The following is a 27,531-nucleotide window of genomic DNA, read 5'->3' as shown; positions in this document are numbered from 1 at the left end:
AAGTTGGTGTTGTTCATAATACAGTGTCTGTACCTGTGATTGAAGGCTGGTCTCGCAATTCTTATTTAGTCTTTGCCCCTATGAATATTTTTATTCGTCTCAGCTTTTCCCAGGTTGCAGTGTGGCCCAAGATATTACATCATTCGTAAGGTGTTCAAAGGGAACCTGTCTGCTTCAGTGTGTAGAGCTACCGATGATTCCTTACAATGCTGCAGAAGTTGTCCCAGGTATGCTTCAATGGGTAGGGGGGCTGATCTGTGGGAGGGAGAAAAAGTGACCTCACACTTAGAAATAAGGGATCCTGGGACTTGTAGTTGGAGGGAGTGAACTCCCTCGGGAAATAGCCATTTCACAAAAATAAATCAGAAGCCTTATGGTGGACACACATAACAGCCATTTAGCACCAAGAAAAGCACAGATCCTTCCTTAGCATGTCCATTACTATCTGGAAGGTAAGTACTACAGTCACCTTATAGTGAAAAACCCCTTTAAGTGTAAAGAGGGAGTAGAGCAATGACATCAGCAATGCCCTGGCTGTCAATCACATATGTAGGGATGGCTACAGCCTGGAGCCCTGTGACTATTCCAGGATGCCATACACACAAATGACTACTTGGGCCTCATTACGATACAGCACCAGACATTTTTTAAATGAATTTTCTTCACCAACATGGATGCTCAGGAGGACATCAGGATATGGTGAGAACGCTCATTTTACCTTTTGTCACCAGTTATATGGGGTCAAATCTGATAACTGGTTCCCTTTTTGAAACGTGTTGATATGGTAATCCTCTAAGCCAACCACATATGTATAAAATATGTGGCTTAATGAAAATTAGGTCAATGTAAAATTGATTTATTTAACTATATAAAGTAAGTTGGTAAACAACAGGTTAAATGGTAAACAACAAGTTCTGGTTGCTACGTACTTGTGTCAGATTTTTCTAACAAGAATGGAACCAAAACAGCTTTTCCATTAGAAGACTACAAAACAAAATCTTTCTCTGTGTCCTATAAAGAGCACCTGATGTGCACAAACTGATAATAAATATCAAAGTACATCAAATGACAGCGCAGAAAGCGATGCACAATAACCAAAGGCAATTAGCTTGACCTATTTCTAAATTGTGTTATAACAACCTGAGTCTTTACACACATTTAATGGACTGCTTTATAATTATATTATATAATATGACTATAATCAGCATGTTCTTCTATGGTAGAAATTCATGTCACTCAGGTGACTCGTCCAATGACCAAAATAAGTTAACCAGTTACTTTTCTCAAAGAAGAATATTGATGTAAAATCATGCTTGCCCCCAAACATAGCCATATGATTTTGGGTTAAATTAAGGCATTACTGCCAAGTGTGATTAATAGGGGATTAAACGGACAGAACATTGCCACCACATGACCAATTAATGTAAGTAACACCCTTGCTTGAATGCTGTACACCCACACTATAACCCAGTATATTTGATTTAGTGTGGGGGGACAGCCTGTCAGTTTCCCTTTAAAGGGGTACTCTGCTGCTCAGAGCAAACTGTTCCGAACGCTGGAGCCGGTGCCAGGAGCTCTTGATGTCATAGCCCCGCCCTCTCATGATGTCACACCTTACCCCCTCAATGCAAGTCTATGGGAGGGGGCGTGCCCGCTGTCACGCCCCCTCCCATAGACTTGCATTTAGGGGTTAGTGTGTTATGTCATCAGGGGGCGGAGCTATGATGTCACAAGCTCACGGCACCAGTTCCAGCGTTGGGAACAGTTTGTTCCAAGCGCTGAGCAGCGAAGTACCCCTTTAAGCATCCATCTGGCATCCAACAAACATGCATTGCAATACAGTGTGAACACAACCTTCTATTTTATTTTATCTCATGGCTATGTCCACAACAAACGTTGCTCTATATGGTAAAGAGGGGTTTGGGAATAGAAACTACCACTTATAGGGTCTCCAACATGAGTTATTCTGTCCATGTAACTATAGCCTCAGCTAACACACTGGGTTACCAGCATCTGTTTACACCTCGTGATGTATATGATGCATGTATCCAATTACCCTCATTGAGGCTTCAAGGTGGTGTCCCCACCTTAAGGCACAGGAGGAGATACATCAAAACCTGAGCAGAGAAAAATTTGACCTGTTGCCCATGGCAACCAATCAGATCGCTTCTTTAATTTTTAAAAAGGCCTCTGAAAAGTAAAAGAAGCGATCTGATTGAATGAATATGTGAATGGCCTATTAGTCTCCACATGTCTTTATGATACTCTCCTTACCGAGAAACATGACCCCTTTTCCTCTATAATGATAGCCCTTTCACTAGCCAGCCACTACCCTAGTCTGTACTGATGAGGGACAACACCCTGAAATAGGGGTCTGCAGGTGGATATTCTTTCCTTTCCTACATTCCCACTCAGTTTCCAAGACTTCTAGTTGGAGTAAAACACTGACTGTAAAGGGAAAAAGTGGTGTAAGAGCTGCTTTGCATATCTTTTTGTCTTAGAAATCCTTGGCATGTCATACACGCATTACACCGTTATTGTATATCACAATAACTCCTCTTTACTTTATCTTTAAATGAGTGACCATGGGCAAAAAGCATGTTGGACACCCACATACCCACGTACATTATTTTATATACTTGTTTTTATATAGAGTGGATGGTGGAGGATGATACTAACCTGAGGGTATAAGAAATGTTCTAAAAATAAAGACAGGAAGTTTACACGGCCATATTCAAATTTAGCATTTTACTAGAAAGAACATACAACACTCTCTACAGGTAAATAACGCTGGAAAACAGAAAGACACAAGAAGCGAATGCTAAAGCTCCCAAAATACTGGCTGTGGCAGTCAGTGGTAGGCGGAATAACAATTTTTACTGAAAACAAGCAGTAACCACAGACATGAAACCCATTCTGGCACACAAAGCTGAGCATTATACTAGTACTGTAAGAAAAACACAAAGACAGTCTCACAAACACAAGTCAACAATGTGGAGCTTTCGTAGTGGGGGGAGGGGATGATCCAAGAACAATTCTAATTACACAGCAAGTAATCCAACAAATTCCCCCCAAAAAAGAAAATATTTTATCATTTGTATTTCCCATCCTATGCATAATAAAAAAGGAAGCAATAGATCTGCAAATCAAAACTGTTGAGTTATATCATGTGGACATATTGCAATATCCAAACCACCAGCTTTAACCCAGAACGTCTGAGATTCAGTTATTGAAGTTTTAAAGGGGTACTCCACCCCTAGACATCTTATCCCCTATCCAAAGAGGTAGAGAGATGTCTGAAAAGATGTCTGACCTCCATGATCTCTGCTGCTACACCACAGACATCTGATGCACGGAGCAAACTTTGCTCTGTGCCGGATGACTGGCGATGCGGGGCGGAGGCTCGTGAAAGCACAGCCATCACGCCCCCTCCCATAGACTTGCATCGAGAGGGCATGCCCTTGAAGTCATGTGTATAGCACAGCTGTGATGTCATGAGCCTTCAGTACTGCACCCGACACTCTAAACAAACTCCGGGTGCAGCGGGGAGAACACAGGGGTCCCCAGCGGTGGGACCCCTGCTATCCTTTGGATAGGGAATATATTTTACCTAAACATCATCTTTTGCAGAGAGACAGGAAGCCCCATGCACATCTGACAGTTAGATGATCCCCTCAACTTTTCACTCCACGTTATGTTGCTATTCTCCACACACATAGCTGCACTACTCAATGGTGTAACATGTGGATGTTGGGCCCCAATGCAAAATTTGTTACAGGGCCTTTACTTATCATATGCCATTTATAGTATTAGTGTCTACTTATTGGGCAGAAGGGACTTGTTAGAACAATTGGCCTTTTCATTACATAGTAGCAGCCTGTCATTTCTAAATCTCTGTGTTGACTTTTTTTTCAAGTATACAAGCTTTTAGGCAGTTTATGGTATATTCAGATAGAGGCAACATATTTGTTAGGGTGCATTCACACCACGTTTTGTACATACGGGTGCCAGATCCGGCGGGGGAGGGGCAAACCAGGCGCTCCCGTACCCTGGCTGGATCAGCCCATGACTCCATTTACTTTAATGATCCGACCGGAGTCAAATGGTGACCCGTTTTGACCCGTATGCGGTTTTGGACCGAACCAAAACCGTAGTATACTTCGGTTTTAGGTCCGGTCAGGAAACCGTATACGAGTCAAAACTGAGCCAACTGGAGTCACCGTTTGACTCTGGTCGGATCATTAAAGTAAATGGAGTCACGGGCTGATCCGGCCTGGATACGGGAGAGCCCGGTTTGCCCCTCCCCCCACCGGATCCGGCACCCGTATGTACAAAACGTGGTGTGAATGCACCCTTACATAAATTTCTACGACTGAAAACTAGTTCCAATCCTCAGGCTATTTATTCTTCATGTTCATGGATAGGTACATGTCCCATTTAGATTAAGAGGATAGTTTAAGACATTTCTTGAACAAATCTGCTTAATGTGAATATACTTTTCAAGTGCCACCTCTATGCAGGGATTTGGATAAACAGTGGTCAGTGGTCTTCTTCTAATATATTGATATTGATGTAACCATTTCTGTCCAAAGATGGAGAAGAGCAACAGAATAAGCTTAAATGTCTCACTACTGCCATTACAATTTGCCCCTTGTAGGCTCCTTATATTATATGTATCACATAGGACTGTTTGTTATTAAAGTATGTTCATTATATTTCAGTATACTTTCAATTGTTATGCACACAGCTTAATATGACTCTTATAGAGGTAAATGAGACTTCTCCCGTCTGTTCACATGCTTCAGTTTTTGAAACCTATAGAGTTTTCTTCTGTTGGATTTTGTAATATTTCAACAGATACAATTGTAGCATGCACATGCAGGAATATACCCTTGAAGCATTGCTTTTAGGACAAAATATCTCCACACCTGCGGCACCTCTCAGAACCTGTGCAGCCACACTGAACAAGGGAGCCATACAATTTAGCATAGTAAATATATAGTAAATAGACTCTCATTGTAAATCAGGGTCACCATGTTTTCCCCCTGACAGTCCTTTTACGCTAGTGATCACGGTCCCCTATACTGTCAATTCTTCAATGGGTTTTGTACTAAATAAATAGTTTACTAAATGTTTACAAAATAAATGTTTACAATAAAAGCTCATAGCAACCAATCACAGCCCACCTTTATATCTTAACACACTCTGGTAAAATAATAGGTGAGCTGTGGTTGGTTACTATGGGAAAATCTCCCCCAGTTTGTGTGTCAAATTGATGAATCCAGGCTATAGTCTCATCTGGGAACAAACTGGGAAACTACCCAGTGCCTTAATGGCCTATAGTAAAATATATATTATGACAATAAATTAAGTTCAGGTATGCAATTGTAACATTTCTCTCAGTGTCTTACAGTAAGGTTTTTATGGCATTTTTAGGCTTGATCCACACATAAAGATAGTGTTGCCCATAGGCTCCAATTTTGATCCTACCAGCCAAACATCTAATGTGCATGGTGGCATCCAGATGATCTTGGAAGAGAGAAGGATTGGGCAGTTTGAGCTCAAAATATTCAATTCTTTCTGTTTCCCTCAGAATTGCCTGGCAGTGGCTTGACCGCTCCTCACCCATTTCTCATAGACACAGGCAGCTGTCAGTGGTATTAAGTTAAAACATAGTACATGCATTTTAATAAAATACAGAACTTTCAGTATTTCAGAACTGATACACCATTAATAGTTTTAATTGGTTCAGTTCCTCCAAAAGTGGAATTGCCAGAGTCATGCCCCATAGAGTAAGATACAATCACTTAAATCATCTTCTTCCTAAGACAACAGAACTCAAATCCTCTGAACTGTTAACCTTTCCAAACAAGACTGTGGGAACCAGCATTGTAATAGCTTACTTATAGTGGCCAGAGTTGACTGTTGTTTTGTTTGTGTTGTCTGTGGTCGGCCATTCATCACCTTTAAAGTCCTTCCAAGTATATCCAAACAGAGAATTAATAGGATTAGCAACAGCTTTAACCATAGTTTAGCACCTTTTTTCTTTTAGGGTCCGACCATCAATGACATTGGTCAAAATTCCTATTGTTGCAGAAATCATTAGTGTTAATGTATCACCCCCTACTATAACTGCTATAAACTACATTTATGATGTTTACGTAATAATGACTAGAAATCATTTCTTTATATACCTAAACTTTATATTATCAAACAAGCATAAGGTAGTCAATGACAATCATTCAGGTAATCAAGAACATTTCTGATATTTCTGATGTATTCACAGATATACCATAAATATCTGATAGGTTGAGGTCTCAGCTTGGCACTTTCATAGCTCATATAATGTTTGTATAGCAAGGCAGCATGTATGTTTTACCAAAACGTCATGAAAACAATTTATCAGAGATCAAAAATGTATCATCTATGGTAGTAGATTCCCTAAAATCTATTATATTTGTATACATAGTCTTTTTAAAGAGTTTACATGTTATTAAGAGTTAAAGTTCATCTTATCTACTGGGGAGAAATCAAGCAATAATCTAGGAAAAGCATAAAAATAACAATATGATAGAAAACTGTAGGGTAGATATAGAATATATCTTGTCCAACTAGAAAGACAAAGTCTAGAGGTGGGTTTGGTACAGAGTTGAGATGCGAATCTAACACAAAACTCCATCCACATGTATTGGAAAAGGTCATTTCATTTAGAAATCAGATGATGATGTGGATTATCAAATGTGCCACATGCTCGACTTTTTGTGGAAATGGTACAGAATTGTTTTTTTTCCACAGATATAACTCTTTGCAATGCATATGATGAAATGCTTGGCACACGTAAATGAATATGTTGAACCTGAGATTCCTTTTAACGGCTAAAGATCTTATAGATTTGGTGCACCCTCCACCATTAAAAAAGGGAATTCCACTGCTGATGCACTTGTGATTGGCATTTAATGATTGGTGGAGATCTAAGTGGTCAGACCTCCACCAATCAGACACTCATCATAAGGTGATAAGTTTTGTTGGCAGGAAAACCCCTTTACCAAAGAGTGATAAACCATGTGAAATGTCAACACATTGTAACATTAAATATAGGTGACAATATTTGATACCTTAGGGTATGTTCACACTGAGGAATTGGGGCGGAAATCAAGCAGAAATTTTCTGCCTCAAAATATTGTTACTTTTCCACAAGAACTCACAGAGATTTTGCGCAGAATTGGAGCAGCAGAATTGGTGCGGAATTCGAGCGGAATTCCACACGCGGAAATGAAAATTTCAAGCGGAGGAGGAAAAGAGTATAATATATATATATATATATATTATCCTCTTTTATTTATTTTTTCATGCGGAAATTCCGTGCCAATTCTGAGCGAATTCCACGCCATTTCTGCACCAATTCCACTTGGAAATGATTCTGACTGAAAAAAAATAAAAAATTAACATTGATCTCTATGGGAGTAGGACGCTGATTCCGCCTGAAAGAAAGAACATGTTCTTTCTTCAAGCGGAACAGACTTCCTCGTCAGAATTCTGCTTGAGGAAATTCCTCTGTGTGAACTGAGGGGCAGAAATTCTGCACAGTTCTATGAGGATTTTCACTGTTGAATGATTTGGAGAGGAAAAAGCGAGCAGAATTACTCGTGGAAATTCCTCTCCAATTCCTCAGTGTGAACATACCCTTAGGGACAACTTAGGGGCACAGCTAAGGGGGAAGGCCTGTTTGGTTGTATGCCATGTATGTGTTGCATTTGCAGCTTATCTTAATAGGGGTTGTAAATATCGATCTCAGTACCATAAATATAGACAGAGTTTAGGCAAAGATTTCTAAACTCAATGCTTTGTCTAAACCCTTGTGTCCTAGACCTGTTAATTTATAGGAAAGTCTTCCCATAATATTAAACACACCTCTGTAAGGCTGCATTCACACTTTGTTTTTACGTTACGGGTGCCGGATCTGGCTGGGGGAGGGGCAAACTGGGCTCTCCCATACCCCAGCCAGACCAGCGCTGAAATCCATTTACTTTAATCAGCCGACCGGAGTCAAACGGTGACTCCGGTAGGCTCATTTTTGACCCGTATGTGGTTTCCGGACCAGACCTAAAACCGTAGTATACTATGGTTTTAGGTCCGGTCACAAAACCGGATACGAGTCAGAAATGAGCCAACCAGAGTCACCGTTTGACTCTGGTCGGCTGATTAAAGTAAATGGATTTCAGCACTGGTCCGGCTGAGGTACGGGAGAGCCCAGTTTGCCCCTCCTCCCGCCAGATCCTGCACCCGTAATATAAAAAGTGTGAATGCAGCCTAAGAAAAGTATTGTTTTTGTAGAAACTTCTAAACTGTGTTCCTCAAAAAATTTTATTAGGCCATATTTACATCTAACCAATCATCAAACCTACACTTTTTTTTTCCTTTGGAACATAAGTTCCATTGCCTAGGTAACAAATTATATTAAACACTAAACTATACACCCCAACATTTTTACCTATATATATATATATATATATATATATATATATATATATATATATATATATATAACAATCCACAGAATTATTAAAGAATCCATAATTTTATTAATTAATAACACAAGGACAATAATAGTCATAAACACATAAAAAACAAAATGACAAAGTTACTTACCACATATGTAAGATTTAAAGGAAATCTGTCAGCTTTCTCCCCCCGTACTAACCAGTGGTACTGGCTGGTAGTGCAGGGGGCGCTGATCCGATTGGCCCTTACCGTGCCCGGATCCGCCTTGCCGTTCGGCCATAATCTTCAATTTTCGGAATATGCAAATGAGGTGCTAACTGTTACCGGCCGGGCTAACTGGCACTCTGATGTCAGTGCCGATGGCCGCAGCACCTCCCAGCTCATCAATATTCCTCCCCCTCCCTCATCTCCCCGCTCTGTAATGAAGAGAGAGGGGAGGAATATTGTTGAGCTGGGCTGCGCTGTGGCCAGCGGCACTGACGTCAGATTGCCAGTTAGCCCGGCCAGTGCCAGTTAGCACCTCATTTGCATATTCCTATAAAAGAAGATTACGGCGGATCCGGGCACGGTAAGGACCAAACTGATCCTTGTCCCCCGCACTACCAGCCAGCACCACTGGTTAGTGCTGGGGGAGAAAGCTGACAGTTTTCCTTTAAGTTTAGAGAGGGTAAAGGAAAAACTTAGGATAGATTCCTATATATAGATGTCAGTTATTCATAATATATTGCACACCATACTTAATAAAGTTAATCTACTGCATTGCACTTAGCCCATTAATCATTCACATGCACAAGTGCTCGGTGCTGTACAGAGGTCCCCACATTGTCCTGGGCAGAATGATTATCTTAGGTAATGAATAATGAATCGTGATATTATACTTGGTCTTAAGTTTACACCTGGGTATGTGTACTTGGGGTGCACACTTGTACATGTGAATAAGTGCAATGCAGTATATGAACTTTTCTAAGTATGGAATGCAATATATTATTCATTATTGATAGCTATATATTGGAATCTAGCCTGAGTTCTTTCCATTAACCTCCCTAAACTTACATCAGATAATTATAAATATGTGGTGTGCCTATGTCATTTTTGGGGTTATGTTTTTTTTTATACATTTAGGGGTATTCTTGTCTCTGTCTGTTATTAATTCATAACATTATGGGTTTTTGAATAATTCTGAAGAATGTTATTTATATGGGTAGCCATTGTTGGTGTATATTTTTACATTTCGTAACACCGCTTTAGGTATCTACGGAGGACATATTCACAATCATTAATAGACTTGACATATGCCAAAAGAATGTTTTTTAACATACATTCACATGGTTTTCTGAGAGTCAACTGGCAACAAATGTAAAATATAGTATTAAAAACAAGATGTTGAAAGAACCATTAAGGAGAGCGCCAACAGTCCAAAGCTAAAAACAAACATCAATGCACAAAAAAATCCAAAAACAAAACTTTTAAACAACAAAAGGGGCAACAGGTTGGCTTTTCCTCTTTTCACAGTACAACATAAATAACAAGGCAACAACATGCATTGTGGTCTACCAATTTGCATTATGAAATTGATACATGAGCTGATTTGAGGGTGGTGCTTCCGGTACACAGAACCATAACAACTCTATAGGCAACAGAACAAGAAAAAAAGACCATTGTAGAACATTCTGACATTTGACGTAGGGGGATCAAACGCTGTCTAACACACAGCCCATGAATGGGATTCCCCTCCCCCCACTCCGGGGCTTAAGGAAACTCCACACATACTCACACCATCTGCAATGTGAATACCTGGCATTTTTACAGTTTTTACCTTCCTTGCAACAGTAAATACATGATAAATAAGCTGGGGCACTATAGTATTCATTTATCTCACCATCTACTTATTTAGATACCAAATGATAAGTTAGAAAGAACCGAATTATCACAGCCCAAGACCAAAACATTATCCTGTCTGATGGTTCTTTTCTATGTTTTCTACCGATACAGAAAATATTTACGTATAAAGGCATGCATTCAAAGTAAAGTCCCTGGAAACGTTATGGAATATGTTGATGCTATAAATAAAAAGGCTATTAATATGATTACAGCACATGCTAGTACTTTACTACAGGAGGACAGTGAGCTCTGCTATAGAAGTTGGGGGAGGGGAAGAGGGTATAAACTCGACACAAATGAATGAATAATCTCACTTACCTCACACTAGATGTGGTCTAGAAAGAGACAGCTTTGTAGTTCCGAAAAGCAGGCTGGATCAACTTCTTGCTGGAACAACACTCCTAGTCCATTGACTTTCCTTTCTTCCTATAAACTCTGCATGATAACTCTGTAGGTCCTGGGGAGGGGGAGGGGGGTCACAAACCAAAATATAAACCAACGTTGATCTTTTAAATCCACCAGAGTGTAAAACAAAAACCTCAAAAAAATCCCCTAAGAAAATAATTTTTTCAAAAAATCCTCCAAAAGTCTCCAAAGACAGTAGAAAGTTTTGTCTTTATTGGAAGTGTTGTATCTGGTTGTATGGTTATGGCAGGGGTTATTTTTTTTCTCGTGCTGTGGCTAAGAGGATACACGGCTAACTAGTTCATTAGCAGAGTTAGTTAGTCTGTGTTTGTGTGTGAGTGAAGCTCCCACAGACACAGCAGCAGCAGCTAGAAGAGGGGGGGAAGAGAGAGAGAGCAGAGGAGAGAGGGAGAGGAGAGACTGGCAGGGGAAAAAAAGATCCACACACAGAAACTGAGACACCGAGCCAGTGACCTCCTAGAGGGAAAAAAAAAAAAATAAAAACACCAATTGACCTGAACTGGTGATAAAATAACAAAAGCCTTCCCATAGATTTCCTTCCTTATACCTACATAGGATCAGTATGAAAGTCTTGTTTATGTGTACACCTCGTGTTTACAAATACACACCGATTCAGAGAGAAAAACAAAGGTCTCCGTACAGAACCCAACTACGATCAATTAGAATGTCACCGATCATTAATAAAATACGTAAGGTATCGTCCAGAAGCATTGAGATTTCAATAAGCTACAATTGGGGGAGGGGAACGTGCATACTGAATAAAGCTGTAAGTATATATATACTATAGCACAAAATATAGTTATATCCTTAACACATTCGTTTGTGTGCATGTTTATAGTATGCGATATGTTACAATGTGTTACAATGTATATATATATATATATATATATATATATATATACGCATATACCGCAAACACATCATAAACATTTGTAATATAAACATTAAAAACAAAGGCAGATGAAAGATATACATAATATACAGTATATATATATATATATATATATATATATATATATATTTATGCACAACACAAAAATATAATGATGGTTTGAATGGCATAGCACAGTAACCCAAGTGACATTAATGTTTCAAGTCTTTGTCAATACGCAAATAGGAAAATCGTTGCACTTACAGGATCTCCATAATTGTGATTCAGCAGAACGGATTACACTAAAATTGTTTTTTCAATTATCCCCCTCCCCCCCCCCCAAAAAAAAAAGACTTATTTTTCAGCAGATTTTGTGTACGACCCTGATCTGGTTCTTAATGGGTTAGCACATTTTTCTTTGATCCTTACACATTACTGTGAAAGGAGAACACAAATAAAAAAATAAAAAAAAGAAGAAGAAAGAAAGAAGAAAGCCTTAAAAAGCAAGCATAAGTACATGATGCAACATTGCCCTGATTACATGTGCTTCCCTTCCCCCATCGCTTGCTGGTGGGAGTGCTGTTTTTTCCGCCTGTAGGGTCACATTGTGGTTGATTGATTCTCCTTTCGCCTTGCTCAGTCATTCAGATTTGGAAAGTAAATAACAAGTTGACATCATTACAGCTCTCTGCATTACTGTGACACATTCCTCTACCACCACGCAACATCTAATAGAAGCGCATCAAAACAGGAATAGAAGCCTGTGCCTTGTGATTTTAATTCCGCAGTTTAAGGCAGTTGGATTTCTATTTCCCGCTGTAAAAGCTTCAGCTTTTAGACCGTATTCTTCATCACGTTTCAAGGTTATTTCCTGGGTTTTGCTATTGGATTCAGTAATAAAATACATTCATGCTGCAACAACATAAACACCAGATATGAACACTATAAAAACGAGAGGTGTAGGAGTCTGGCGATTTATTTCGAATACAACAGGGGGCGACATACGTTTTAAAATAAATATGTAAGATTATTGTAATGTGACAAGGTAGACTGTTTACCTGACATATGGGGGATGAATAGAATTGGTAATCCCGACCAACAGGTGAGGAGGCGTCATTATGGAATGGATGTGTCATTATTTCATCAGTCAAGCCATTACAGTATGCTTCTTGGTAGCAGCAAGGAGTCTACCATGTACAGGTAACATCATCTTGGACAAACCTTTGTGTTGTCTCACCCTAAATGTGAAGCAAAGTCTATTAGTGTTTAATAACATGTGAGACTTTTGGGTTTTTACGCCTGGTATGTGCCAGGTGCAGCTGGTCAACATTTAACAAGGTGCCTTACCCTATTGATAAATGCTGGCTAATGGTTATAGATCTATTGTGGAGCACATTTGCCGGCACTTGGTCCCAGCTGGAGTGGTAGTTGTGCAAAACTGCAATTTTTGCAACAGTCACATGTCATAAGTCAGTGTGTAAACTGTGCACCTAGGAATCCACGCCGAAATCCTGACCACAAAACACCCAACGTAAGCGCTGAAATCCATATGCATCGGCAACTGTCTTATAATAAATGTAGCGAATGATGTGCAAAGTGGCTGTGGATGTATATAGGCTGATTTGGGCTTTTATAAATGACCTCCTATGAGTTTTGCTATAGAAAAGGATACATGGTTTTGAATGACAATAAATCGCAGATCAAAGGATTCCAGCATGTTGGATTTTAACCTCAAATTCTTTGTTTTACTGGGAGATAACCTTCTGTCAAATCTGTCTGGCAGCAAGTTGTTTCTCTCTAAGGGTACATTCACACAGATGAATCCGCCGACGATGGACCCTACAGTGTGCTTTTATCTGTGCCTGCTCATAGCGGCAATTCACCTCTACGAGCAGACACACTGCAATGTGTGAGTTGCTGCGTTCATGCACTGTGTACTCGCACACATTGTGGCCACTCTCTCTGCTCCCTGAGCTAGGCCGAATGAAGCCGTGATGTGTGCGAGTATAATGTGCATGTGCACGGGACATCGCAGCGTGTCTGCTTGTAGCGGTAGATTGCCGCTATGAGCAGGCACAGATGGAGGCATACTGTAGGGTCAATCATCGGCAGATCCATCTGTGTGAACATACCCTAACAACCTGAAATGAATTCATAAATTTTCTTCAAATTTTGGTGTGGAATCAACTACAAACATCACATGAGTTCCAAAGTAGCAGTAACACCCAGGACCAGGGCCGGATTAACGTAGGGGCAGATGGAGCTGCCGCTCCAGGCCCCTACGTTAAAATAGGCCCATCGGCCAGCACAGGCGGCCCACATAGGCCGCCCGCAATGACCCCCGTCACATTCTGGACATCCCTGTGTCCCAAAAGATCTTTTCGGGACACAAGGATATCTAGGCGGTTACCTCTCTGTGGCGGCTCTGTTCACTTTAAAAACCCATGGGCCGCTGGGAGGTAATGCACGCAGGGACGTCACTGACGTCATGTGCGTGCGCCCATGGCAACAGCAGAGCGGAGCATCGAGGAGGACCTAATGTGGGGAACTATACTGCACCTAATGTGGGGAGCTATACTGCACCTAATGTGGGGAGCTATACTGCACCTAATGTGGGGAGCTACTATATAAGGATATGATTTATACAGTACCACCATCAGTGTCCTGATCACTAAATAAGAATAGGAGTGATACATTTTATAAAAGGCCCAGAAAAATTGTAAGCACCAGGCCCATGATGCTCTTAATCCGGCCCTACCCAGGACCTGTTGTCTAAATAGTCTAACTCATACAGCAAGAAAGGAACTTGTCCAAAAGTAAAGTGGAACTACAAGCATCAGCACAATCAAAGTAAATATCTGCAAATATCCCTTGGACAATGACTAGTGACACTTTACCACTTGCTCTCCTGCTAAAAGTGTATGCTAAAGAACTGTACTGCATATATGAAGTATTCCAAAGTATTATTACTGTATTGATTTGCACAAGAAGTAAAGTAAAGTACAAGTTGTTTCCATAAACCCTGGCTTTTGAGGTTTTTGTTCTTGAGGCCTTGTGTATGGATTACAGCTTCTTTGAAATAATAATTTGTAGGAATCTACACCGTGATATAGGGTTGCACTACTTCTGCAACCCTCATTATACATCTACACAGTGGTCCCTCAAGTTACAATATTAATTGGTTCAATTGTATGTTAAAACCATAATATGTTGATACCATAATTTTATGGACACCTGATAATTGGTTCTGAAGCCTTAAAATGTCATCTAAAAATAGGAAAAAAATTAGGATTAAGAAAAAATAGATAGTAGATACTAATACTAATTCAGTTAGTAGACACTAATACAGAGCATAATAATAAAGTCCTTACATATAAAAGTAAGAAAGAGCTGTTGGGAGCTGTAAATGTAGAGGACAGGAGTTACTAACAAAGTAAAATGGAGCCACCCCACCTAGTGTCCAACGAAGCAGTGAATCCTGGCACAGGAGTAGTACAGAACATGTAATACCTCCCTGTACTGTAGGGAGGCGCTACCAGACAGCCAGTCAGAGCAAGTACTTCAGTAATAAAGGTTCTACCAGAGAAATGTTCATTCTGATTGGTCAGATATTTTATTCATTTTTGCTAACCTCAGCCATATCCCAAAACCAGTTAAATTGCCACATGCTCCATTTTAACAATTCCCACAAACCTGTTTCAGTATCTGGCTTTAGTCAGGAAAAATAATCTAGGCAACACATTCCCTTAGCACTCCAGGCCAAACTGATGCATTGTGTTCTGCCTAGTTCAGTGCCTAAGAGGATGGTACACGATGCAGGTTTTCCAAGAATTTCAAATAATTCATTACTTCCGGGACCAGGATTCCAACCAAAGACAACATCTTTTCACTTTCTAATAGCAAACTTCAGTGTCGCTCACTACACCGGTCTGATCCACCACATTTGCGCACAGACATGCCGGTCCCGCCCTCGGCCCAAAGCAATGCAGAAGAAAAGGATTGTCCAGCGCTAGGCTTGCGGATAAAAGCTTGTTCTTTATTGGAAAATTCACAGAGATCACTCGACAGAGGACATTGTCCTCTGTCGAGTGATCTCTGTGGATTTTCCAATAAAGATCAAGCTTTCATCCGCAAGCCTAGCGCTGGACAATCCTTTTCTTCTGCATCTTTTCACCTTCATAGAACTGGAATGCTTTCAGTCAGCTTGGAACTAGTTTGAATTTGGATAGACAGATGATTGATAGATAGATAGATAGATATGAGATAGATCGATAGATTGAATAAAGGAGAAGAACAGCACTCAATGGGGGACATTTATCATCGTACGTACACAGGTTTTCATTTCTATTATGTTGCAATTTTTTTTGCACTGTTTTTTTGCAATCTAATCCTCCCAAGACCGCTGCTTGTGTGCTTCCCTGGACCGCACGCCACACAACCGCCCCCAAGATTTCTCCCAACCTTCCCCTATACAATGGAACCCGCTGACCCCTAAACATCCGGCTCTCACCAACCTTCAAAAGCAACCTGAAAACCCATCTGTGCAAAACGGCCTACAACCTACAATAACTGCTGCCACTGTATTGTACTACAAATTGCTGCTTCCTTAATTGTTCACAGATAACAAGCTGTACTCTAAGTCTACCCCACCTTTGAGGTGGCTTAGTTAAACCCAATTTTCTGGTACATATTATCAAATTTTTATGCAATTTAAAACCCATCTCTCTTTTAAAAAAAATGGTGCATATGACATAAGCAAGATGAAATAAATTTAAAAAAATGTGCTGCATGCCATTTTTTCACCAAATCTGGTGAAAATTACACCAAACAAAATGTCCTTTGAAAATCCACCCCAGTCTCATTAAACAATTAATAACTAGAATATTATCTAATCATATATTTCATCTTATTAGATGTAATAGTCCTTTCTATTGAACTGAAATACTGTTTTCAGGCTTTTTGTAATATATTGTTTATATGTTGTAGCCTGTTGTGTAACATATTTAATATTTACTACGGCTAATCCTGTCTTCTTGTTTTCCTTCTTTTCTGTGTGTACTTTACACTCTGTCTACTTTATATCATCACTTATTGTTTTCCATACCCCTGTCAGTTATCTGTTATACTAATTGCCACGCTGAGAGCTTGCCCAGCCTGTCATTACCTTCTCACCCTTGTAACCTCTTAAACACTTGTTTGAAGCCCATCCCCCTATTTTGTCCTTGGTCTATAGGCTGTTTGACTTATTACTGGAAAGGTCAATGACAGACCCTGAAGCCAGATAGCTTTGCTGTGGATAATACAGGAGGTCGATGAGCAAGCACATGTCTGAGCTGACAGGTAGAAAAGGTTAGGTATTTGTGCAAGCTGTAAAAGGAAAATCAAGTTAGCCTGGCATTTTACAATATGCATTAATGTCTGTTTTTCCGTTTCTTGGATATTTAGGCAGGTTTTATGACATTAGTTTAGAATACCTGTTATTTACAAATAAGACAAAAGATTTACATAGCCTAAGGGAATATGGGATCGGATACAAATATCTTCATTTTAACAGCTGTCTAGCTAAATGATTTCAAATAAAGATATTTTGGTAAATAATATAACTCGTTGTCTAGAGCTTTTCCTCATGTACAAATGCAGTGATTTTTAAACATGTTCTACATTCAGAGGTGATAGTCTTATGACCTAAAGGGGTACTCTGTTGCTAGAAATCTTATCCACTATCAATAATATAGGGGATAAGATGTCTGATTGCGGGGGTCCTGCTGCTTGGACTCCGCCTGGGATCTCCGTTCATACACCTTGAGTTCCATGGATAGGGGATAAGATGTCTAGCAACAAAGTACTCCTTTAACCCCTTAAGGACTAAGCCCATTTTGGCCTTAAGGACTTTTTTTACGTTTTCATTTTTTCCTCCTCGCCTTTTAAAAATCATAACTCTTTTATATTTTCATCCACAGACTAGTATGAGGGCTTGTTTTTTGCGCGACCAGTTGTCCTTTGTAATGACATAACTCATTATATCATAAAATGTATGGCGCAACCAAAAAACACTATTTTTGTGGGGAAATTAAAAAGAAAAACGCAATTTTGCTAATTTTGGAAGGTTTCGTTTTCACGCCGTACAATTTATGGTAAAAATTATGTGTGTTCTTTATTCTGAGGGTCAATATGATTAAAATGATACCCATTATTACATACTTTTCTATTATTGTTGTGCTTAAAAAAAATGACAAACTTTTTAACCAAATTAGTACGTTTATAATCCCTTTATTTTGATGACCTATAACTTTTTTCTTTTTCCGTATAAGCGGTGGTATGAGGGCTCATTTTTTTCTGCCATGATCTGTAATTTTTTTTGATACCACACTTGCATATAAAAAACTTTTAATTCATTTTTAATAAAATGTATAAAAAAAAGTAGCAATTTTGGACTTTTTTTTTTCGTTCACGCCGTTCACCCTACGGGATCATTAACATTTTATTTTAATAGTTCGGACATTTACGCACGCGGCGATACCAAATATGTCTATAAACTTAATTTTTTACGCTTTTTGGGGGTAAAATAGGAAAAAACAAATGTTTTACTTTTTTATTGGGGGAGGGGATTTTTCACTTTTTTTTTACTTTTACTTTTACATTTTTTTACATTTTTTTTAACACTTGAATAGTCCCCATAGGGGACTATTCATAGCAATACCATGATTGCTAATACTGATCTGTTCTATGTATAGGACATAGAACAGATCAGTGTTATCAGCGATCTTCTGCTCTGGTCTGCTCGATCTCAGACCAGAGCAGGAGACGCCGGGAGCCGGAAGGAGGAAGGTGAGGGGACCTCCGTGCGGAGTTCTGAATGATCGGATCCCCGCAGCAGTGCTGCAAGCGATCCGATCATTCATTGAAATCGCGCACTGCCGCAGATGCCAGGATCTGTATTGATCACGGCACCTGAGGGGTTAATGGCGGACGCCCACGAGATGGCGGGTGTCGACCATTGCCAGCGGGTCCCTGGCTGCGATCAGCAGCCGGGATCAGCCGCGCATGACACGGGCATCGCTCCGATGCCCGCGGTTATGCACAGGACGTAAATGTACGTCCTGGTGCGTTAAGTACCACCGCACCAGGACGTACATTTACGTCCTGCATCCTTAAGGGGTTAAAGGGGTACTCTATTGCTTGATGGCGGGTGAAGACCCCATATTGGTACAATTACAATGTTACTTAGGTATAAGTCTTAAAGCAAAAACCTCAAAGGTAATATTTTCTGAAATTCTACCCATACCAAGTGTCAGAGAGGCAGCGGAAGATAAGGAAGGTAAACAAGTGGCTAGAGAAGTAGTGTAGGATGGAGGCGTGTCCATCTGTCTATGTCAGGAACTGTCCAAAGTAGGATAAATCCCCATAGCAAACCTACCCTGCTCTGGACAGTTCCTGACATGGACAGAGGTGTCAGCAGAGAGCACTGTGGTCAGACAGAAAAGAAAATCAAAAAGAAAAGAACTTCCTCTGTAGTATACAGCAGCTGATAAGTACTGGAAGGATTAAGATACTGTAGGATTAATATACTACAAAAGGAGATGTTTACTATGGGGATTTGCTCCTGCTCTGGACAGGAACTGTCATGGACAGAGGTGTCAGCAGAGAGCACTGTGGTCAGACAGAAAATAAATTGAAAAAGAAAAGAACTGGAAGGATAACAATTTTTAAATAGAAGTAATTTACATATCTGTTTAACTTTCTGGCACCAGTTGATAAAAAAAAAATGTTTTTAAGCATACTATACACATTAAATAACTGTTAAATGCTCATCAACCAAACAGCTATTTTTCCCGACAACGCCCCCATATACATGTTCTTTTGGCCGGACCTGCATGATTATTTGACTGAGGAAAGGAAAATAGACTCCTCTCCCAGTGGCTTATCTCCTATTAGAACAAAGGGTTCTATGGCAGTGTCTTAACTCCAGTGGGAACAAAGTGATAAGTATATAGAAATTCAGCATATCCAATCCTTTTTTTTCTGACATCTGCTCTCAGGTTACAGTTGGTGATCCCCATATGCATTAGATCCCTGGCAGATACCACTGTAATCACCAATATCCACTTTTATTTTATCCCAAATAAGGGGAGGGGGAATGAACATAGCTATTATTCAACCATTTCACAGTTTTTCCCATTATATTCATATTTTTCTTAGACATTAGCAAGTTCAGTTTGTCATTTTTATTGACTAGCCTTCTAGCATTGGTCATCATGTGATTTGGATGTGTATGAGCCTATCAATATTACCTAATCTTACCCCTTCCTCAGCTGCACCCCCAGGTACATTAATTAAGTCTTAGTTCTCTATCTACACTGGCTTAACCTATACTTGACCTTGACCTATACTTGTGTAGTTGCTTTCCTCCACACTGCTTAGTTTAAATACTCCTTTAACCTCCTTACCATCTTCTCCCCAAGTATGGCTGCAATCTCTACATTTAGTTTCTGCCAGTCGCTACTCTTGACCCTGTAGCTGTCAGAGAAGTCCGCCCAGATCTTATTAATCCAACCCCCTCCATCCTACGCCAGTTCTTTAGCCACTTATTTACCTTCCTTTTGTCCCGCTGCCTCTCTGGCACTTGGTATGGGTAGAATTTCAGAAAATATTACCTTTGAGGTTTCCCCAAAGCATAGGCTATAAGACATCTGATCGCGGGGTTCCTGTCGCTGGGGACCCCTGCGATCTTGGCTGCGGCACCCCAGACATCTGTACACAGAGCGAACTGACATCCGTGCCAGATGACTGGCGATGCGGGTGGAGGCTCGTGATGTCACAGTCACGCCCCACTCGGGACGTCATGGCCATGCCCCCTCAATGCAAGTCAATGGGAGGGGGCGTGACGGGAGTCTATGGGAGATGGGCTGATATTGGCTAAAGTTATGTAGATGGGACAAAAAGGATCAGTTTGACTTAATAGATTGTTTAATTAGAACTGAATGCACGCGCAGCACCACTTTATTCAGTTAAAAGGATATTCAGAATTCTATTTATAGTTTTTCAAATTGGTCCATTAGAGCCATTAGGCTGGAAACGCATCAGACTAAGCTTTTTTCAATCTCAAGTGGGATTCACATTTTGCCTTTGTGGTTATGATCTTTTCTAAAACTGAAAATAGCATCTTGAGTATGCTCATAACTGTAAACATTATGCTGGTCATATTGCTTGCACTTATATTAGGAGGAGTTCCATGCACCCATGTCCGACGGATGGTGAGCAAAGTGATTTTTTTTCATTGTTTATTCACCTTAAAGAGTACCTTTCATCAAAAAAACTTTTGATATGTGATAGTTGAATGTTTACTGAACAATTTTTTTGTTGCTTGTCATTAAACAATTTGCGTCCTTTTATTTCTTTTTGCAGTTTAAAAAAGTTGACCACTAGGGGTCTCTCTAGCAGTCCTTGCCGCAAGCCTTTTGTATAGATTTCAGACTCATGCCAGCCTGGTGCATGAATCCTAAATCTGACTGCAGGCTGGTCACGTGACGAGCTCAGCGCAGCTCCCCTCCAGTCAATCAGACAGGCAGGAGCGAGCGCTGTGTTCGTACCACAGAAGGGCGTGCTCCTGACTCAGCTGTCCAGCAGCGTCTTCAGGCCCTGCTCCCTGACAAGGGGGCGCGTGCTGGCCCTGAGTCAGTGGAGCGCTGTTCTGCTAATAGTAAAGATAGGGTCTGCCATAGAAGGGCAGAAGTTAGCCCTGGCAGGCAATTGAATGACGTCACGCCCCCACCGGGCAACACCCACTTCCTCTCCTTGCACACGACAGGAAACTGAGCTGCCGAACAGGGAAGAAAAAAGGGGAGAGTTTAAATGATGATAGGTACTCTTTAAAGAATGCTATATATGTAGCTAAGCATCGAGAAGATCAATACAAGTATTCTGTAACCTAAGAGTCATGTCATCATGCTTTTTTCAGTACCTCTCTTTTATCAAAGACTGCTCTATTCTGGTATTCTGTAGAGTAAATCAAGAAGAATTTTACTGTGATCTGTTACCACTTTGCAAATGGAAAAGTATGAACGTGTGGTTCAAGCAAGTAAACGTTTAGGAGTCAGACAGACGTTTAGGTTGACAGACAGTACTGAGCTCAACTGCTCCATGTTGGGATCTTGTGGCAGGCTTCGCAGGATCTTAAAGCCCAGGTCACTTAACTGCAATGCTAACATCATACTAGCACCGCGATCAAGTGAGTCTGAAGATGACCATCGTAATTGGCTTGTGCCCACATGCTGGCTGTGGAAAGAAAAACAACACTCTAAAGGTAGGATCACACGGGGCACATTCGCTGACAGTCACAGAGGGACTACAGAGCAAGATCTTGGCTAAGGCCGGGTAGCTCTGTGTATTCTCGCATAGTGGCGGATTTCCCTCTATAGAAATCCGTTGCCATGAGTGGTCACATAGAGCTACCCAGTTGCAGCTCATTAGTCCCTCTTGTGACTGCTGTCGGAGCATCTGCAGCGTAAAATATGCTGCAGATGCACCCCACGTGACCCCATAGCAACCAATTGTAGCTCAGATTTCAGCTCAGCCAGTGGTGTTGCTATGGGGGGGGGTGCTGACCACACTGACACCCCCCCCCCCAAGTGGGGTGACACCATCAAGCAGGAAGTAATTCTGTTATGGTGTCACCCCAGCAACGCAAGTGTACAGAGGCAGTACATTAGAATGGTGGGCAGGAGCTGTCAGCTTCGCTCCTCCATTCACTCTCACTCACACACTGCAGACACTTCTTGCTTGCAGCATGTGAACCACAGGGACACGATCCCCGGCAGGCCAGCGCAATGATGTAACGTCATCATGCCTGCCCGGAGATCCCATCCTCGTGGCTCACATGCTGCAAGCAAGAAGCAAGGGAGAGACCTGCTCGTGAGAACTGGGATTAGGTAAGTATAATTGTTGCTTTTTTTTTTACTATGTTTGTGGCACTGTGGTACAGGAGGCATTATTAACATTTTGTTTGGGGCACATGACAGGGGCATTTAATGTAAGGGGCACAGAACAGGTGGTATTTTATGTGAGGGGTACAGGACAGGGGACATTATATGTGAGTGGAACAGAAAGGGGCATTATATGTGAGAGGCACAGGATAGGGGTATTATAAGTTAGGGGCACATGACAGGGGGCATTGTATGAGAGGGGCACATGACAGGGGGCATTGTATGAGAGGGGCACATAACAGGGGACATTAAATGTGAGGGGCACAGGACAAGGGGAATTATATGTGGCACATGACGATGCATTATATGTGAAGGGCACAGGGTTATGTGGGGGGGAGGACGGGGGCATTATAATTATATGTGGTGATAAACTCTAACTCTCCACCCCATCTGGATAGTCCCTTTACTGCTTACCTGTAATCTTTTTTTTTCTTTTACCCTAGGGTTAGTGCTAATAACCTTAGCAATTCTACTATTTGTGCACTGGCCCTTTAAATCTTAGAGAGCTGGCGTGCGCGCGCCCTAAGGAGCGGAGCCGCGCGTGCCAGGACATGACAGCCGGGGGCCGGGACAGGTGAGTGACTTGGGATGCGATTCGCGAGCGGCGCGTCCCGCTATGCGAATCGCATCCCCGCCAGCAGTGTCAGTGCAGCGCTCCCAGTCAGCGGGTCTGACCGGGGCGCTGCAGAGAGAGAAACGCCGCGAGCGCTCCGGGGAGGAGCAGGGACCCGGAGCGCTCGGCGTAACAAAGGCATTATATATGGGGGGAACAGGACAGGGGGCATTATTATTAGGTCGGGGGCACAGGACAGGGGGCATTATTATGTGGAGGGTACAGGACAGGGTACAGTGTGCGGCAGTATTATATTCAGAGGGTAAAGTGTGTAGCAGTATTATATTCAGAGGGTACAGTGTCTGCCAGGGTTATATTATTATTGTTTTCATTTAAAGAATCGGAATGTGCTGACAAAGTGAGAAGCCAATACCATCTGGGCATCAAGTTCTGCAGCGAGAAGATTTAGCTGGAACAAGTCCTGGCGGTATGTACCATCTGAATTAGAAAGACTGTAGGGAAGATATCACCTGTAGTCACTGATATAATTTTGTATTCTGCCTCCCTATATCCCATCAGAGCTGGATTCACTTGTGAGTTCTGCAGTTATGATGGGTGAAACCACAGTATACCCTCACCACTGCTTAGGTCATACTGGGAAATGTAGTTTTAAATGGTAAAAACCTCTCTAGCACTGTCCCATTCTGTGGAAATAGGTATTTTTGATTATTATACTGTAAAGAAGTTTCTGCAACATGTCACACCACTGGTGTCTCTCACAACAGGCTAAAGAATTACTTTTGGGGGGTAGATGGGTATGGGGTGACATCATTTTTTGCCACACTGGGTGACACCATCCCTAGCAATGCCCCTGAGCTCAGCCTATAGAGATTTTTGTGTGATACCCATTGAAATCGTGAAAAGAAATCAGTGTTTCAAGTTAAGATGGTACAATGTAACAGAAGTACAGTAGTTTCAAGTGCAGCAGGGTACCTGAAGAAATAAAGCTAAGCTACCAATAACTTCAAGATCAAGAGGAGAAAGAAAAGCTTCTGCAGCTTTATAGAATTCAATTCACTTAATGTTTCATTGCCAATATCTTAGAAATATGGCATCGGAAGCTTCAAAACCCCCAAAGAATTAGTTGTGCTTAAAAGCAAAACAGATGAGAAAGTCAAGGGCATGCCACTGTTTGCTTCAGAGAGAATCACATTATTGTGGTGCCAAAATCTTGGAAATCTTAGCTACAGTATTTTTTTTTTTTTTTTTTACAGACAGCTGACATTTAGTCCAATCCATCACAGAACATTTTATATACTCTGCTGTGTGCACGCTAAAACATAGCCTTTATTTCTACATTAAAATACTTTAAAATATTTCATTCTGGATTAACCAAATATCAAGAGAATTATACACTGTGGGCTGGCCCAAAAGGATATCCTATTTAGGCAAGCAGAGGTATATGACACTTGGCCATAGGGACATGCTTCTGCCCCTGGTACTCCCTATCCCATTACATCCTAAGTAAAAGCAGAGTAATTACCTAAAATGGGTGGCCCCACTCTGGTACCTTACACTAAGAGTCCTTTTACCAGCTGTTCTAGGAATCCAGACTTATAATAATATTTTAGGCTCAGTGTGGTCGACCCAAGGATAGCGGATTTGCCATAGTTGAAGAAGCACAAACAAGGTCAGTAATCCAGCAACTCATTAACCTGTTAAGGATGCAGGGCATACCTGTACTCTTATCAGACACTTATCCTCTATTCTTTGGATTGGGGATAAGTTTTCCTAAACTGGAGTACCCCTTTAATATATAATATTGTTTATCAGTAGTGAAGGTGATTCAATCATTTTTGTCTCTACTTGATCTGGAAACACAAATGTTGGTGGTCTTAAATGGAGTGCGTCTGCACTGGACGGGTTGTTGGTAGCGATGCTCAGTTACTAGAGATGTGCCAATACCGAACATGACGTAGGCGCCAGTGACACATGCGGAAGTCTCCTGTCCCCAATCACAGGGAGCAGATAAAAAGCTTTAGTCTCACTCCTGGCATAGTAGCCCCTTGATGAAGGCACCAAAAACAAAACATGCATAGGGGTAGAGAGGAGTGCTTCTCTTTATATGCATGGCTAAGACTTTTACTTATATCATATATAGCAATATTTGGCACTATGTAATTGTTATTCTTCCGCATAAGTTAGCATTGATTTCCTGCAAATCTTAGGTTCACATAAGCTGTGGCTTCTAATGTACATACGAACCATAACAGTGTGGGTATCCATGTAGCTTTCTAGGATGTATTGATAGGGGTTACTCTGGTGATCATTTGCATATAGTTATAGATATATATGTATGTAAATTGTTTTCAGCTCTTCCTGTTTACACTTGTACTTATTTGAATGTTTACTCATCAAGTCAATGTTATATATGTTTTTATTGCGGTCTAAGAAAGTTTAAGATTTTAATAGTGAAAGTAGTTTCTGAATTCAATGCCATTGGTTTTGTAATAGTTTACCTGTATTCATTATTTTTCTAAGGTTCAGCTATTAAAGGGGTACTCCGGTGCTTAGACATCTTAAGATAACCATAAGATGCCTGATCACAGGAGTCCCGCAGCTGGGGACGCCCGTGATCATTCACGCGGCACCCCGTTTGTAATCAGTCCACTGAGCGTGTTCGCTCCGGGACTGATTACCGGCGACCGCAGGGCCGGTGGCGTGTGACGTCACACCCCCGCCCCGTGTGATATCACGCTCCGCCCCTCAATGCAAGCCTATGGGAGGGGGCGTGACAGCTATCACGCCCCCTCCCGTAAGCTTGCATTGAGGGGCGTAGCATGACGTCACACGGGTGCGGAGGCGTGACCTCACACGCCGCCGACCCTGCGATCAACCGTAATCAGACCCGGAGCGAACACGCTCCGTGGACTGATTTACACACGGGGTGCCGCGTGCAAGATCACGGGCGTTCCCAGCTGCGGGACTCCCGTGATCAGGCATCTTATCCCCTATCCTTTGGATAGGAGATAAGATGTGTAAGCACCGGAGAACCCCTTTAAGGTCTGTTTTGTGTCATATCGTTAATATGTGTGTTAACAATGAAGTGAAAAGCAAGGTGACCATCCTCAGAATTGGGATTCCATAATTTTTGCCAGGGGCTGTACAGCTTAGATTAAGGAAAGGCTTTCTGAATGAAATGTTGCCAAGGGAATTTATCATGATCGTTATCCATGTACAATTGCTTCATCCTCCGCTATCTCCCACACATATATTTTACTTGTTTATGCAAGATGAAAGCTTTTAAGGAACACCAACCCCCATGTCACTGCACAGTTTCTGGCCTGTATTTTCTACTTTAAAAGGGAATTAGATTATGAGAAAATTTCTTGTATATATGATAACATAAAGGTTTACCATATGCCATGCATATAAAAATGAAAGCTGTTAAACTAGAATGATAGGATTATATAGTGTAAAACAATGGCTGCAAAATAATAACGCCCCCATTCCCTTAAACTGATTTATTTGACATTTTCTATAATTAAAGTGTACCTGTTGTTAACAAAAAACTTATTATACGATGCAGATAATACCATTACATGTAAATTTGTAATATACATTGGTTAGAAAATGTGTATATTTTTGGATTAAAATTTGCTGTCCCTGCAGTTATTCCCTGTGTTTGTCTCTGTGAGGAGTCCAAATACAGGAAGTGTGGGCAGGACAAGTGGTGCTTTGTGCAGGCTGCTGGCTTGTAATCATCCTGCTTTGTGAGCTGGGAGCATGTCCTAGAGCCTCAATACACAGAGCCCTGCTTGCCCTCAGTGTACAGAGCACTGCTTGTCCTCAGTGCACAGAGCTCTACTTGTCCTCAGTGTACACAGCCCTGCTTGTCCTTGTCACGATGCCGGCTGGCAGGTAGTGGATCCTCTGTGCCAGAGAGGGATGGCGAGGACCGCGCTAGTGGACCGGTTCTAAGCCACTACAGGTTTTCACCAGAGCCCGCCGCAAAGCGGGATGGTCTTGCTGCGGCGGTAGTGACCAGGTCGTATCCACTAGCAACGGCTCACCTCTCTGGCTGCTGAAGATGCTGAAGATAGGCGCGGTACAAGGGAGTAGGCAGAAGCGAGGTCGGACGTAGCAGAAGGTCGGGGGCAGGCGGCAAGGATCGTAGTCAGGGGCAACGGCAGGAGGTCAGGAACACGGACTAGGAACAGACAAGGGAACGCTTTCACTAGGCACAAGTGCAACAAGATCCGGCCAGGGAGTGCAAGGGAAGTGAGGTAATATAGGGAAGTGCACAGGTGATTACC

At 41.4% G+C, this 27,531-nt stretch overlaps 1 protein-coding gene across 6 annotated transcripts in view; it reads right to left on the bottom strand.

Moving 5' to 3' along the window:
• TBL1X (transducin beta like 1 X-linked) overlaps positions 1 to 12,351 on the bottom strand; it is a 315,199-nt gene extending 302,848 nt beyond the window's left edge. For 2 of the 6 annotated variants that reach the window (XM_056558870.1, XM_056558869.1), the window contains exons 1-2: positions 11,945 to 12,339; positions 10,702 to 10,840 (exon numbers count right to left, since the gene is read on the bottom strand). The gene's annotated coding sequence lies outside the window, so the exon portion shown is untranslated. Of the gene's footprint in view, positions 1 to 10,701; positions 10,841 to 11,944 lie in introns of all 6 variants that reach the window. The other 4 variants (XM_056558873.1, XM_056558871.1, XM_056558874.1 and 1 more) reach the window with 4 other exon arrangements.
• Positions 12,352 to 27,531: the final 15,180 nt, after the last annotated feature.

The sequence above is a fragment of the Hyla sarda genome, chromosome 2 (assembly GCF_029499605.1).
Source record: "Hyla sarda isolate aHylSar1 chromosome 2, aHylSar1.hap1, whole genome shotgun sequence".
NCBI lineage: Eukaryota > Metazoa > Chordata > Amphibia > Anura > Hylidae > Hyla > Hyla sarda.
This window is presented reverse-complemented; position numbering and strand designations above follow the sequence as displayed.